Source organism: Gastrolobium bilobum, unplaced genomic scaffold (assembly GCF_033153095.1).
Source record: "Gastrolobium bilobum isolate Gb01-03AN ecotype WA unplaced genomic scaffold, APGP_CSIRO_Gbil_v1 utg27625, whole genome shotgun sequence".
NCBI classification, from domain to species: domain Eukaryota; kingdom Viridiplantae; phylum Streptophyta; class Magnoliopsida; order Fabales; family Fabaceae; genus Gastrolobium; species Gastrolobium bilobum.
Genome location: NW_026896646.1, coordinates 94,147 through 110,078, shown reverse-complemented (window position 1 = coordinate 110,078; position 15,932 = coordinate 94,147). Strand labels below are relative to the sequence as shown.

The window sequence follows — 15,932 nt, the reverse complement described above, 5'->3', positions numbered from 1 at the left end:
AAGCCATATAATTCTTAAAGAAAAAATTATTTAAAATATTAAAAAATATTTTAGGCTGCTTATGCCCACCGAATTGCATTCTTGTATTTCTTTATTTAAAAAAATAGTTATGCTAAATAATGTTCCATTTTAATTAGTTAATATTTTTAATTGATCCATCTAATTACTTTTCCAATGCAGTTATCTCGAAAGTTTAGGGGATATTCTAATAAAAACGAATAGATAGATGGCTTGAGTTTGCCTTTTCAAATACCGTTAATTGTAAAGCAAAACAAAGTAACTCTAGGTATTCCATAATCGTAATAATAATAATAATCAACCATAATATGCTTTACGAACCATTTTTTGATGACTATGATTATGCATGATTACTTTTGTATATGGAACGTTATTAAGATGACAATCCATCGGTGGCTTGTCCTTTTCCATGCAGTAATTTAATTAACATGAATATCTATTTAACAACGTATGTTCATTTCTATATAAAAAATTCAATGTATAATCTTATGAAAAAAAAGACACGTAAAAAATTTAATGACATGATGGCTCCTTGTTTCCTAAAACATAATGCATAATTGTTTTTCGAATTTTTTTTGCTTGTATGTGTTTTAATATAAACTTATTTTATTAAATTTTATTTATTTTTCAAAATTAAATCAAAGGAATTAATATTTGAATGGCTCTTCATTTCTGTTGAGTTAAATTTGGAGGATTTCAATGATGTACAGACTAATATATGCAACAGCTATAATTGGTTCTTGGACTGTTAAAAGACATATACCTCATTGTAAAAAAGTAAAACATCAACTAAAAAATTTAATGAGATGTTGGCTCCTCGTTCCCAAAACATAATGCATAATGACAATTTTACAATTTCATGACAAACATGTGAGAACAACATTCTAGAAGCAAAAGTATAGAATTAGAGCAACAGTCTAGCTTATTATATCTTGTCTTTTTCTAAATCACCATTTGAAAGTTGAAACTATGTTGCTGGGTTGTACTGGTCTAGCATCTGGTACACTTCGAACATCCTTTGAAGAAATAGATGATGGTCTTTTGAAGGTAAAAGTAGTATCATTCCTATCAAACTCATCTCTTCCACCATCTCGGTAAGCATATCTGTCAAGAACATATATAAATTAAAGAACAACAACAGTGAGAAATAAATTATGTATGGAAAAAAGGAATAGAAGGAAAAACTCATCTTGCTCTTGCAGGCATTAAAGATATAAACTATAAGGACTTTAAGATTACCGTGTTGAATCTTGAGATGGTGCCCAAAGAGCACAGACAAGGAAGGCTAAACATAAATATAAAGACATTTTATTATATCATCTCATTCATGATATTGGATTATGGAGAAAATACTTGTAGAAGAAAAAATATAGAGAAGAATGTCATACCTTCCTCTAAGGAAGTACAAAAGTACATATCCTAGTGATTCCAAATCATCCTGTCAGCTTTACTCTACAATAGAGCTACAAAAAAAAACAAAAAATATTACATGTTCATCTTATAGAAGAACAACTTGAGAAGATGAAGAAGATAAACAGATAGAGAAGAGAAGAAACATGTGCACAAAAGCTAATTATCTAATGAAAAGACCCAGTAATACATATCCTATTTATACACAATAATTTTGCTTTTTAATAATTAAGCCCAATAGTGGGATATTAATAGGATTAACAATTGCAGAAAGCAGTAAGATAGTAATGATGAACTCTTTTCCCTCCTTCAAGTTTAAATTTTGAATTTGAATACTTTTCCACCACCCAATGCAAAAAGTAATGAAATATTAATACATATGTTTGCTACTAAAGAATGTTGAACTCTATTTCCACCTATAGAATTTAAAATTCAAAATTTAAAAGTTACTAAAAGAGAAATGTAAGGAGAATGCGACATGTCAGCAAATTGAAAAATAATGAGACACGTCAGCAAATAAAGTGAAGGAGAATGCAACACATGTAAAACTTTCCAACGAATGGTATTCCTTTATATATATATATATATATATATATATATATATATATATATATATATATATATATGAGGTAGGATCCTTTGATACTGATGTCAAATTTAAAGTTTGACACCTCATCTGAGAGCTGTTAGATAAAAAAAGATCAATGGTGTCACATGCTTACAAATCAGAGTCGTTGATCTTTTTTGATCTAATGACTCTCAGATGATGTGTCAAATTTTAAATTTGACATCAGTGTCTAAAGATCTTGCCCCTAGATCAGTAAAATAAATTCTTTAGCTCATCAGTTGATATAAAAAAAAAAGCGAGAACAAAAAGTATAGAGGATTATTTATACATTGCCTGCACTAATTCTTTATATCTTTTTTCACTAACTGATGTGGATAGGTAATCTTATCAAAGAATAAATCTCTAATATTATTATCATGCTTAAAATAAAAAAAAAATAGATCAAAATGAATTAAATAACAAGTTTGAGAACTTCAACGTATTGCTTTATCCAACCAAAACACACACCTCCTGATTATAAATTTATAACTTAAGCTGCCTATAAAATGTTGAACGACCTTTCTTCTACGTTTCTATTAATCTTATGGAGACGCAAATTATTGGAGATTGATTAAATTTAAGCGGTAAAACAAAAAGAAGACTATACAAGACTGATCTGGCAGGTAATTGGTCCATGTGTCCTTGTCTATGAGATTCCTTGGCAGGTAGCGGTAACCTTCGTGCTTACTGCGTTAAACATAAATTCCCACCACACTTTACATGATTAACTAATACATCAATAAAATACACACTTAAGGGATGCAGAACAATCATCATTATATTCTTTAGCTCGGTTTTTTTTTTGAGATTTTTTTTTGTACATGTTAGGTCCTAGAAGACCTAATTGCTATACCGAATGGTATGCCCTCAGAGATACCATAGAGATAGGTACCGTAGTTGGCTTATAGCCAATATCCCAATCACTGCGCTCAAGCAATAGGCTTATAGCCAAAATATAGGTGTGTGCACAATGATGGCAGTAATAGTAAATAGGTCAAAAGGTGTGTACCTGGGGTCTTTAGCCTCTTATTTATAAGGGTTACCTCTAGGGTTTGTGTAGATCTCCCAGTTATGATAGGATTCGGCTTCCTTTATGTTGAGATAAGGATTCTATCTCAAGTATCTTGCTGTTTAATATTGTTAGGATAATTAAGTGTTTATCCTTTGATGAATTCTTAGGTAGGTAATTAGGATATGATATATATCCATATCAGTAGCCCCCCAGCCTGGTATATCGAAGTTTGGAATGCCGAGGTGTTTATGTGCTACTCAGAATTGTTCATGCCGAGATATCCCTTTATTACGTCGGTGGATGGGGTATAGCTTCGATGTCTAATACGCCGGCGACATTATGTATCTGACGTGGGAAATTTTCAATTTCGTCTTTCTCTTGTTCAAATTTCTTTGGTCGTATTTGGCCGTGGTATAGATCTCGGCCATCACGTCGTGGATAAGACCGCACCTGGCCCTTGTCTTATTAGCGTGACCCTTTGCTTACCTTTGACGGTTATGAGCTCCACGTGCCTCATGCCTAGGGGTGTAAATGGGCTGGGCTGGGCTGGGCTTTGGCCATCCTGGCCCAAGCCTACGTAAATAAAAATTCAGCCTATTTGGCCTACTAGCCTATTAAATGCTTTATTTGTAGGCCAAGCCCGACCCATTTTCAAAAATAAGAAAGCCTGACATGGCCTACAGGCCTTGTAGGCCTCCCACTATATATACTAAGCAAAAAAAAAATTGTATAGAGCAAAGAAAGTTCCATTTATGCATGCACTTGTAGTTCTCATAAGAAAAAAATAACAAACAAGAAAGAGTCAACATAATACCTCAGCTCTAGAATGTATATCATAGAGGGATAGAGTCAAAGAAATGAGAAAAATAAGAAAAATACAATTACTGGATACTGAAATAAAGTCTACAAGAGAATGTCATTCATCTAAAAATCTTTAAACCACCATCAAGACAAGGGAAAGAAGAGTATTATTGAAAGATCTTCATCAGTAACATCATAATCCAGCAAGGTACCCATTGCTCCATGGTATTAAGCTGCAACAACATGTAAAATTTGGAGACATTAGACAAGTTTTCCTTTCATAAAATAAAATAGCACAAAAGGTAAGAGATATTGGTATTTGGTACTTTGAGTCTTTGCAACATAAAATAAATATTATTTTTATTATTTTATTTTAATAAATTAAATAGGCCAGCCTACAAGGCTGTAGGCCGGGCTTGACAAAATTGGCCTATGGCCTATTTATTACAAAAGTTTTTTTATAAGCCTAAGCCTACTCTACTTCTCTGAAAGGTCGGGCCTGGGCTGGGCTCAATGTAGGCCGGGTCGTAGGCTGGGCTGGGCCAGCCTGGCCCATTTACACCCCTACTCATGCCCATTGGTAGTTCGTGTGTCGTGGACAGTGCGCCATCCCGAACCCATATGGGTCATGATTGCATTTTTTTTAATGCGTGGGGAGGTGACTTTACCTCCTTACCCTTGACTCCTTAACCGTTTGTAAACCTTTCATATTCGCACCTGAAGCAGACGTTCTATTTAAATCCTCCATCTCGAAGCTATTCAGAATTTTCTGAATTTCGTATCTGAACCATTTGCCTCTGCACATTTTCGTATATGGATTTTTTCTTCAAGTGAGTTTTCCAGTTCCTTCGGTGTCGTTCTTCGCGAAGGCCTTTGAAGGGTTGAGTTTAACTTTCCTCATCCTCTTTTTCCATCTTCAGGTATTTTCTCGTCCTTTTTTCCTTTTGCCATTAGTTTAAGCAACATTATAAAGCCTTTCAATTTCTCTATTTCTCTGCTGGGAAGGAACATTGGTTTACGTTCCTTTAGATTCCCCTCTGAACATTTTGAGTGAAGTTCCTTTTTTCTGGGGTTAATTATGGATGCCCCTGGTCCATCTTCTGGTTCGGCTATTGGCCGAGGTGGTGAAGAGAAGATTAATGAAGAAATGGTGAAACAATTACCTCGGTCAGTTCAGTATTGGTTCTATAGTAAGGAATACACTGAGGAGGAGAAGCTTCAACAGCTTCTTCGAGGCCATCGAGGAGGTCGCCGGAGTTCCCGAGGTGGACGCGGCAGGAGAGGGCGAGGTAGGAGAGGAGGAGGGGAGCGTCAATCTCAACTTAATTTTGGTAGGGGTGGACCTTCTTTGGTCTCGAATCTCGTCGTTCCTCTTGGGCCGAGCTCCCCTGGTAATCCAGTTCCTCTATCTTATACTATTCCCTCGTCTCAGGTTGCTCCAGGTCCAAGATCCGTTCTAGATCGAATCCCTTCCCCCAGGCTCAACGATAGTTCTTCTAGTTCTTCCTCCTCCGAATTAGGCTTTCCGAGGTCTAAAGCCCATTTTACCATATTATGTCATTCGAATTCAAGTCGAGTGCCCTTTATTGATCTTGCTAGTAGTTCTGACAGTTCCATCCCTTTTTCTTGGAGTCCATGCTCATTGCAATCCGACCCTGGTAGTCGGAGGTCAGATTTGGTTGATTTTTATACTGACCCTCATCCTTCGTGTTCCAGGACTGTAGTTGTGGAGGAATCTGACGTCCAGAATTGGGTTCTTCTTGAAATTCTCAACCTGTGATCTGCCATATCTCCTGCCGAGATATCCTAACTTCCTGTTGGTGACCCCACTAGGGTTGACATTCTCCCAACGGGTGATAACCCGGTATGTGCGGGTCCTGATGAGGACGAACCTTATTTCTTTTATTTTTACCGAGATTGAATTACCAAGTTGGGACTTCGGTTCTCCCTTTCTGAGTTTCAAGTTGTCGTGATCCGCCGACTTCGGATTGCTCCTTCGCAACTTCATCCCAACTCGTGGGCTTTTATCCGAGGTTTTGAACAAGTGTGTGTATATCTCTACCTTCCCTGCTCGGTTTGTTTGTTCTTCTTTTTATTCGATGTATATACAGCCCGGATTGGGGCCGAAGTTAAGGAAAGGAAGGGTTGGGTTACCCTTCGAGGTGCTCCAAATCGGGTTATTTTTATTCCCTACTCCCAATCCTTCAAAGGTTTTAAGGATGCCTATTTTAAAGTAGCATCTCGTTCTGATTCTCTCCCTTGGTTCGCCGAGGAATGGTTGGACACGGGGGATTTGTCATGTCGGTTGGAGCTTTACTGGTCGCAAAATCATTACCGAAGGCGTCCTAGAGATCATGCCACTCCGGAGGTAGCTCTTTCCGATTCAGAAAGATTCGCGGCTTCCGTCCTGATCGGTTATGCCAAACAATTTGGCATTATCGATTTAAGTCGGATTGTAGATAAGTTTGGAGATGATCTCCTTCGTGAGCTCGGTATGTGATTTCCCTTTGAAACTTATTTTGATATGTCTTATATCTTGCATTCTGATTTTTGGCTATCTTTGCAGTTAGTATAACAAGATCTGATTACAAGAAATTCTTGCCGAAGCCCAAGAAGACTTCTTCTAAGGGGAAGGCCAGAGATAACTCCTTTCTCGAGGTCAAGGCCTCGAAAAAACGACGATTTGACGTTGTAGCTGGCGGCAGTTCTGCCATAGGCGAGGGGGTGAGATCAACTGAGGTTTCTGTTCCTCATTTCACTCCTCTAGTATCTCCACCTCCTCCTAATGTTCCTCAAGGGGACATAGTTGTCTTGGAACCTAGGGAGCTGTGGAAAGTCTAAGTTTCAGATCGACTCAGAGCTTCTTGATAGCTCATATTTTATTACACTTATTTGTTACTCTTGATTAGTATTTTTAGGATTTATTTGAATAAATTAATGATATTTTGAGTTAATTTATATTTTTAGTTTTTGATTGGGTTTAATTTATTTTCGTCAGAATTTTTCAGCTTTACGTTACTTCTGTATTTTGGCCATATCTCGGTCCACAGTTGTCGGATTGACTCCGTTCTTGTTGGGTTTTTCAGATAACACAGAGGGATACAATTCTTATGAGAGTTCGAAGCCCAATTCCGAATGGAAGCTGGTCGATTTCTTACACCAAGTCGGACGCGTTTTGTTGAAGTTTTATTTTATTATTGGACTTGTAATTTAAATTAAAACCCAGTTACTTAAGTGGCCCAAAGCCAAGTTTTAGTTTTATTTTATTTTATTTATTTTATTTCATATTTTAGACAGATGGACCGATCAGAACTGAACGCTAACCCGCTTTGGGTAGGGGTATATGACAGTAGAGTAGGAAACATTTGATTCATTCTGAATTTTCGTATTTTGGGATCAAAGCACTTTCTCTGGAGCGTTCTTCGCGTTCTTCATCTTTTTCTTCTTCTTCTTTTTATTTTATTTTCATCATATTTACCTTAGCCATGCAAGGCTAAGAACCTTTTAATCAACCTAAGGGTAACGGATTCCATGGATTAGTCTTGAGGATCTGCGCTTTATTTTAAATCAGTTTTGTTTCCCTTCCCAACTCAGATTGATATTGTGCGATCGTGGATATGCAATCTGAGGTTCGCGATTGCGATTATGGAAAGGGATTAATCATCAGATTTGATGGTTAGATTGATTGACCCTATGACCTTAAATCAAACGGGCTGATACTCTGCGATTGTATGAGTAGAAGCATCGTATTTTATCAAATGCTAAGCGATCGCTTAGAGAGGGTTGTCAATTGGAAATAAGGATTCTCATTCGATTGACGATCAATCACGATTCTGATATCTTTTTATCCGAGGAAAGACGTCCATGGAACCCTAACCTTAGGTTGGTTAATTTTTAATTACGAATTTTTATTCCAAATTTAAATTCTGCCTTTTTAATTATTCAATCAAAATCCAAAACCCCCCTTTTAATTTTCTGTCATCATAAGCGATTTTTACCAAAACAATTTCCTTGAGAGACGACTTAGGGTTTCCACTTTACAACAAATTTTCTGAACCCTAATAAAAAAAATTTAATTTGCGCGTGTTCGACAGCTCGTGTCAAATTTGGCGCCGTTGCCGGGGAAATTGCATCGGTCTAAATCATTTTTTGATTCTTGATCATCTTCTTCTTTAATTTTCGTTTCTGTTTCTAAAAAAAAAAACTTAAAAAAAAATAATTTACGCATCTGTCTTGTTTTTGCGTTTGCATTCTTTTGTGTTTCTGATTCCGATTTATGCACTTGTGATTCTGCATCGGAATTTGATTCTGCACACGCATCTTTTCTCAGTTTTTGCATTTTCTGCATTACGGTTTACGTTTTGGGCAAATTTGGGGAAATCAGTAAAACATCTGTTTGAGAGATTGGCTTCAAGAGTTCTATTCCCAAAGGAATTCGACCTTCTGAACATAAGTCACGCCCTTTTTAGGGCGTGAGGTGGCCCTTATTTTTGCCAAATTCTGTCGTTTACTAACCCGTTTTGGTGTTTCTTTGTCGTTTCAGGACGTGTCGGGTGTTTATGGATTTGTTCGACTTACTTTGATCAATCTGAAAATTGGTGAGCTAAAGAAGACGATCATTCCTGTCAAAAATCGTGGGGCTATTCCCCACAAATCAGGCCCTAGTTTCGCCGAATTCGTTCGTTTACTATTTTATTTTATTTTTTGAAAAAACATTTATTTGAATTTTGAGTCTGTAGGGTCAATTAGAGTTTAGGAGAGTTGGTCCTATAGCATTCTGAGTTCATTTAGTATTTTTCGTATATTTATTTTTGCTTCTGCTTGCTATTTTTGGTAGTTTTTCTGTGTTCTATCGTATATGTGTCGACTTTACTGCTGTATGCTTTGCCTATGATGCATGACTAGGAGTAATACCAGTGTTGAAGATTTATATGCATATGACCCTGAGATAGAGAGATCATTGCATGCTGCTACTAGAGCTCGTAGGTTGACTTACAGTAGAGCTGTTCCTGAGCATACCTTAGAGTCTGAGTCTGTTGAGTCTGTTTGTTCGAGTCCTTTACATAGTGTTTATTCATTTGGTAATTTATTTGATTCTGTAACCATGGATAATAGGACTCTTAAGCAATTGGTTGCACCTGATGCTAATAATGAGCAGCCTCTGTGTATTCGTTATTGTAATCCTATTGTACCTTTTGAGCTTAAGTCTGGACTGATACACTTGCTTCCCAAGTTTCATGGTCTTGCAGGTGAGGATCCTCACAAACATCTGAAGGAGTTCCATGTAGTTTGCAGCACTATGAAACCACCAGGGGTGGATGAGGAGCAAATCAAGTTGCGTGCCTTTCCTTTCTCATTGGACAGGAGCTAAGGACTGGCTGTACTACTTGCCACCTTCCTCCATTGTAAGCTGGAATGATATGTCAAGATTGTTTCTGGAGAAATTCTTCCCTTCATCCAGAGCCACTACAATCAGAAATGATATCAGTGGCATAAAGCAGGTTAATGGGGAGAACATGCATGAGTATTGGGAGCGGTTTAAAAGGCTTTGTGCAAGCTGTCCACACCATCAGATTCCAGAAAATCTCCTAATTGTTTACTTCTATGAAGGGTTGCTGCCTATGGATAGGAATCTTTTAGATGCAGCTAGTGGAGGAGTCCTGAGCAATAAAACCCCTGTTGAGGCAAAAGAGTTGATTGCTGAGATAGCAGCCAATGCTCAACAATTTGGCACTAGAGCAAACAGCAGTGCAGTGTTCCAAGTGCAAACTTCTCCAATGCAAAATCCAATAGTGGCAGCAGCAGGAGCATCAAGTACAGATAACCAGAGAATAGAGAACAAGCTTGATGAGTTGACATCAATGGTGAGGCAGTTGGCAGTGACACAGATAGTGCAACCTTCTGCTCAACAGACAAGCAACCCGTGTGGCATCTGCTATGATCCTTCTCATCCCACGAATGCTTGTCCTTCCTTACATGACAGCGGTTCCCAAGTTGATCAGTCTGTTGCTGCAGTTTTTCCTGGAAATCCACAGCACCAGTAAAACAATCCCTCCTCCAATACATATAATCCTGGCTGGAAAAATCATCCAAATTTAAGGTGGGGCCAGAATCAACAAAGTGCAACATTCCAGCAGAGGCAGCAATTTGTACCCTCACAATAAAGGCAGAATTTCCAACAATCTGCACCTCCGCAGTAGATGCAGCAGCCATTAATGCAGCAGCAAGCCAGTAGCAATGGTCCTTCTTTGGAGGATTTAGTGAAGCAGATGGCAACTAATAATTTGCAGTTCCAGCAGAGGACTGAGTCTTCCATCCAGAATCTGCAAACACAGATTGACCAACTTGCAACATCAATGAGTCAGAATCAACAAGCAAGTGGCAGTTCCCTTCCATCCCAAACAATTCCAAATCCAAAGGGAACCAGCAATGTTAGTGCCATTTCTGCCATTTCTCTGCGGTCTGGCAACCAATTGTAGGAGCCAAACCAATCTACTGCCGAGTCATCCCAGGGAGGTGACAATAGTTCAAGGAAGCAGAATACTGATACTTCCGATTTCCACATCCCGCTGCCTTTCCCTCAAATAGCCACTCAGTCTAAGAAGCAAGCAGCTAAAGCTCAAGATAAAGAGATTCTTGACACCTTCAGGAAAGTAGAGATAAACATCCCACTCTTGGATGCGATTCAGAAAATTCCAAGATATGCCAAATTTCTGAAGGAGTTGTGCACCAACAAGAGGAGGCTGAAAGGAGATGAGCGAGTTAGCGTCAGCCATAATGTTTCAGCACTCATCCAGCCCATGCCCAAGAAGTGTCAAGATCCAGGGACATTTAATATCCCTTGCATTATTGGAAATTCTATTTTTCATGATTGTATGTTAGACTTAGGAGCATCCATTAATGTCATGCCTGAATCTGTGTATAAGTCTCTTGGTCTTAGTCCCTTGCATGCTACTGGTATTGTTGTTCAGTTAGCCAACAGGAGTAGTGTTCATCCTTCTGGTGTAGTTGAGGATATATTAGTTAGGGTGAACAATTTGATTTTTCCTGCTGATTTCTATATCTTAGGGATAGAGGGTGAGAATCTTAGTAGTACAATTATACTTTGTAGACCTTTCATGAAAACTGCTAGGACTAAGATAGATATGCATGCTGGTACTCTTTCCTTGGAATTTCGTGATAACATGGTTAATTTTAATATTTTTGATGCCATGAAATTTCCTAGGGAAGAGCATTCTGTTTTCTGTATGGATGTAATTGATGAAATGGTGGATGATATCTCTGCTGACTTAACTGCTGAATATCCAGAATTATCATCATTACTTGATTCTGCTCTGTCATGTGATTGTACCGATAGTAGTAACTGTACTGCTTGTGCTGAGATAGCTTTGTGTTGTTCTGATTTTAATCATGTATTGAATGATGATTTGCATAATGATTCTGCATTGGTGTTGAATTCTGTGTTGCCTGTTGAAATTATTGATGATTCTATTTCTGAGAATTTGATTGTAGGCATAGATGTTAATGTGTTTTCTGCAGAACCTGCACCCACTAGACTTCTCACATCCATTGAGCAGCCACCTAAGTTGGAAGTGAAGGATCTACCTGACCATCTGAAGTATGTATATCTGGAGGAAAATGAGCAGTTACCTGTGATAGTGGCCAAGACCCTTCTACCTGAGCGGGAGGAAAAGCTTCTGACATTGCCGATACAGGCCGACATCATTTATCCCATTTCAGATAGCTGGTGGGTCAGCCCGTTTCAAGTGGTTCCCAAGAAGTCTGGAGTGACTGTAGTGGCAAATCAGAAAAATGAACTGGTTCCAGCAAGAGCTCAGAACAGTTTGAGAGTCTGCTTGATGTTGCTTATTCTCCTTAGGGAGTTCAGGGAGTTCTCTTCCTTATTTTTCTTTTCTTTCTGTTATTTGCATTTTTATTTTTCTTTTCCTTTCTTTCTTTTAGTTTATGATTTTTCATAGGTAGATTTTTCTTTTCTTTCTGGTAATTATTAAGTGGTACATGGATATACTTGAATCACAGGGTTTGATAGAAATTTCTGCTTAGGCTTGGTTCTTGATTCTTGGATTGCATTACTTGTTGCTTGATACTGTGTTGCTGATTGCATGATTTGGTATACCCTTGTGAGGTTTTTGAGCCTGTAGACATGGTCTTCATCTGTACGCCAGTTTTTCTTTCTTGTGTGATTCTGCTCTTGATTGTTGTCCTCTAGAACTTGCTCTTGTTCTTTTTGACACTGCATTTTTCACTTGCATGCATGAATATGATTGAGGCATTCTTTCTTTCTTTACCCACTTTAGCCAGATAATTATCCCTTATATTATTATCCCTTGGTGAGCCCTTTGAGCCTTTATATCCTTTATTTCTTAAGCCGCATTACAAGCCTAAGTGAAAAACCAATTGATTCCCTACCCTGGAGATTTACTGAGCTTTGGTTTCATTGTGATGTTGTGTTTAAGTGTGGGGGTTTGCCCGAGACGGACAAAAGTTTAAGTGTGGGGGGTGACCATCTGATTCCTTTCTGCTATGTGGTTTTACTTCAAAAAACAAAAAAACAACAAAAAAAACAACAAAAAGTGTTTATTTCGATCTTTTTTGTATCTTTGTTTTATGTTCTTAGTTTAGTTCTTAACTTTTGCTCTTTGTAAATTTCTGGGGTGTTTAGCTTTCTCTTCCATATTCATCCATGCCTACCTCAGCCCCATTACAACCATGCATAAAGCCCTCTTGATTTGTGCATGTATGTGTTATTAGCAGTGGAGAAGTAGAACTTGAGCAAGCCTATGGTAGGATGATTTCCTTGAGTTGATTTGAGTGATATACTGAATTAACTGATACACTTGAGAGAAGATTGAGAGCATCCTGTGAGGAACCATTTTTGTGTAGTTAGCAGTTGCAGTTGAAATTGATAGGTCTTGTGATTTGAGAATAAGGAATTTTTGTCCTGGTTGTTTTATCTGTTCAAGACTTGTGATTTTTGTTATCTTTTGTATACTTGCTAATTATTAAGAAGGATAGGTTGATCTTCACTCTTTTCTTATTTTTTTGCTTTCTTTTTCTATTCTAGATTTTGCCCAGGAGTGCAAAAAGATAAGTGTGGGGGAATTTGATAACTCATATTTTATTACACTTATTTGTTACTCTTGATTAGTATTTTTAGGATTTATTTGAATAAAATAATGATGTTTTGAGTTAATTTACATTTTTAGTTTTTGATTGGGTTTAATTTATTTTCGTCAGAATTTTTCAGCTTTACGTTACTTCTGTATTTTGGCCATATCTCGGTCCACAGTTGTCGGATTGACTCTGTTCTTGTTGGGTTTTTCAGATAACACAGAGGGCTACAATTCTTATGAAGAGTTCGAAGCCAAATTAGGACTAGAAGCTGGTCGATTTCTTATGCCAAGTCGGACGCGTTTTGCTGAAGTTTTATTTTATTATTGGACTTGTAATTTAAATTAAAACCCAATTACTTAAGTGGCCCAAAGCCAAGTTTTAGTTTTAGTTTATTTTATTTCGTATTTTAGACAGATAGGCCGATCAGAACTGAACCCTAACCCGCTTTGGGTAGGGGTATATGACAGCAGAGTAGGAAACATTTGATTCATTCTGAATTTTCGTATTTTGGGATCAAAGCACTTTCTCTGGAGCGTTCTTCGCGTTCTTCATCTTTTTCTTCTTCTTCTTTTTATTTTATTTTAATCATGTTTACCTTAGCCATGCAAGGCTAAGAACCTTTTAATTAACCTAAGGGTAACGGATTCCATGGATTAGTCTTGAGGGTCTGCGCTTTATTTTAAATCAGTTTTGTTTCTCTTCCCAACTCAGATTGATATCGTGCGATCGTGGATATGCAATCTGAGGTTCGCGATTGCGATTATGGAAAGGGATTAATCATCAGATTTGATGGTTAGATTGATTGACCCTATGACCTTAAATCAAACAGGCTGATACTCTGCGATTGTATGAGTAGAAGCATCGTATTTGATCAAATGCTAAGTGATTGCTTAGAGAGGGTTGTCAATTGGAAATAAGGATTCTGATTCGATTGATGATCAATCACGATTCTGATATCTTTTTATCTGAGGAAAGACGTCCATGTAACCCTAACCTTAGGTTGGTTAATTTTTAATTACGAATTTTTATTCCAAATTTATATTCTGCCTTTTTAATTATTCAATCAAAATCCAAAACCCCCTTTTAATTTTCTGTCATCATAAGCGATTTTTACCAAAACAATTTCCTTGAGAGACGACTTAGGGTTTCCACTTTACTACAAATTTTCTGAACCCTAATAAAAAAATTTTAATTTGCGCGTGTTCGACAGCTCGTGTCACTACTCTGAAGCCCCCTCAATAACTTATGGGTGGTTCGCCATTGACTTCTGACTTGAGGTTTATGCTAACTCGTCTGGAGGAAGATGCTTTGAAGACAGCTTCCTTGCTCCAATCCTTTCAAGACCTTCATCAATGGCTCGACCTGTCAACTACTTCGAATTTGTCTCTCTCCATAAAGGTGGAGGAAATTTTGGGGAAGCATGATGAGCTCAGCAAGTCGAAATTCGAGCTGGAGATGAAGGTTTATGATTTATCCTCCGAGCTGGCTAAAGTGAAGAAGTCTTTGGACTCGGCAGGGCTAAAGCAGACGATTTGAGCGCTGAAAAGGAGGCCTTCTTTAAGTCTTTGGCTGACAAGGATGTTCAGATCCAGAAATTGCAAGCAGACTTTGATGAAGCTCGAGATTTGATTGTAACTGCCGCCACTGAGTCCTTTGAAAATGCCATCGCTCAAGCTCGAGTTCTGAACCCCGGTCTTGTAATAGAGGGGATGGACGTTGCCTATAGTGTGAAGGACGACTAGATCATTCCTGGGACTCTGAACCCCGAATCTCCTTAAGAGGATGAGGGCATGACCGAGGTTGATAGAGCCGTTCATGCTGTTGATAAGGAGTGAAGGGGTTGGTATGCCGACCTTACAATGTACCTTTTGTTTTGGGGACTTTGATCCATTTTTTAAGTTTGTATGGACATATTTGCCGCTTTATGTCGACTTTTTAACTTGCAATTTTAATTCTTTGTTTCTGAAATTGCTGGTTTATTTGATTGTCGGAGCTCCCATTCAAGTCGTAACTTGGGGTTTATTATTAATCTCGTTTTCTATTTTACCGACTTATAATTGCCGAGTTCACGAGATCATTTTGGAATAAGTCTTGTTCGTCAACAAAAAGTATTCCTTTTTGGATCATTAAGCTCGGAGGCTTGTATTATTTGAATAGAAATTGATATACTTTAAAATTGAGATCAAATCTCGTATTATTTGCATTTAACTAAAATCTATTTTCTGAGTGAGCTTAAAAGCTCATTTTATTTGCGTAGAAATAAATCTATCTAGTGACTGAGCTTAAAAGCTCGTCTTATTTGCATAGAAGTAAATCTAACTTACTGACTGAGCTTAGGAGCTCGTCTTATTTGCATAGAAGTAAATCTAACTTACTGACTGAGCTTAGAAGCTCGTCTTATTTACATAGAAGTAAATCTAACTTACTGACTGAGCTTAGGATCTCGTCTTATTTGCATAGAAATAAATCTATTTACAGTTTCTTGGAGGTCGGAATTCGTGGTTAGCTATAATAAGCCTTGAGTTTATCTGCGTTCCAAGTTCTTTTAACAGGCTTCTTAGAAACTGTCTCTAAAGCATAGGCTCCTCTTCCCAGGTTTTCCTTAACTCTGTAGGGGCCTTCCCAATTTGCAGCGAGCTTCCCATCTCTGGCATTCTTGTTGCTGATGTCCGCTCTTCTTAACACTAGGTCGTCGTTCTGGAATGATCAAGGTCTGACTTTCTTATTGAACCTTGTTGTTACAAGACGTTTTGCCATCATATTCCTATATCTGGCATTCTCCCTGCTTTCGTCCAATAGGTCGAGCTTTACAGTTAATGCAATGCTTCACTGTTCTGCTCCTCAGTTCCTTGCAATCTTTGCACCCTCCTTTAGGATGACTCTTTGATCTCTACTGGGATCATAGCCTCACATCCATATGTCAGCTTGAAGGGAGTTTCCTCTGTAGCG

The 15,932-nt window shown here is 37.8% G+C and overlaps 1 pseudogene; it reads left to right on the top strand.

Annotated features, from left to right (window-relative positions):
• The first annotated feature begins 8,952 nt into the window (after positions 1–8,952).
• LOC133301248 (uncharacterized) lies at positions 8,953–14,725 on the top strand (annotated as a pseudogene).
• Positions 14,726–15,932: the final 1,207 nt, after the last annotated feature.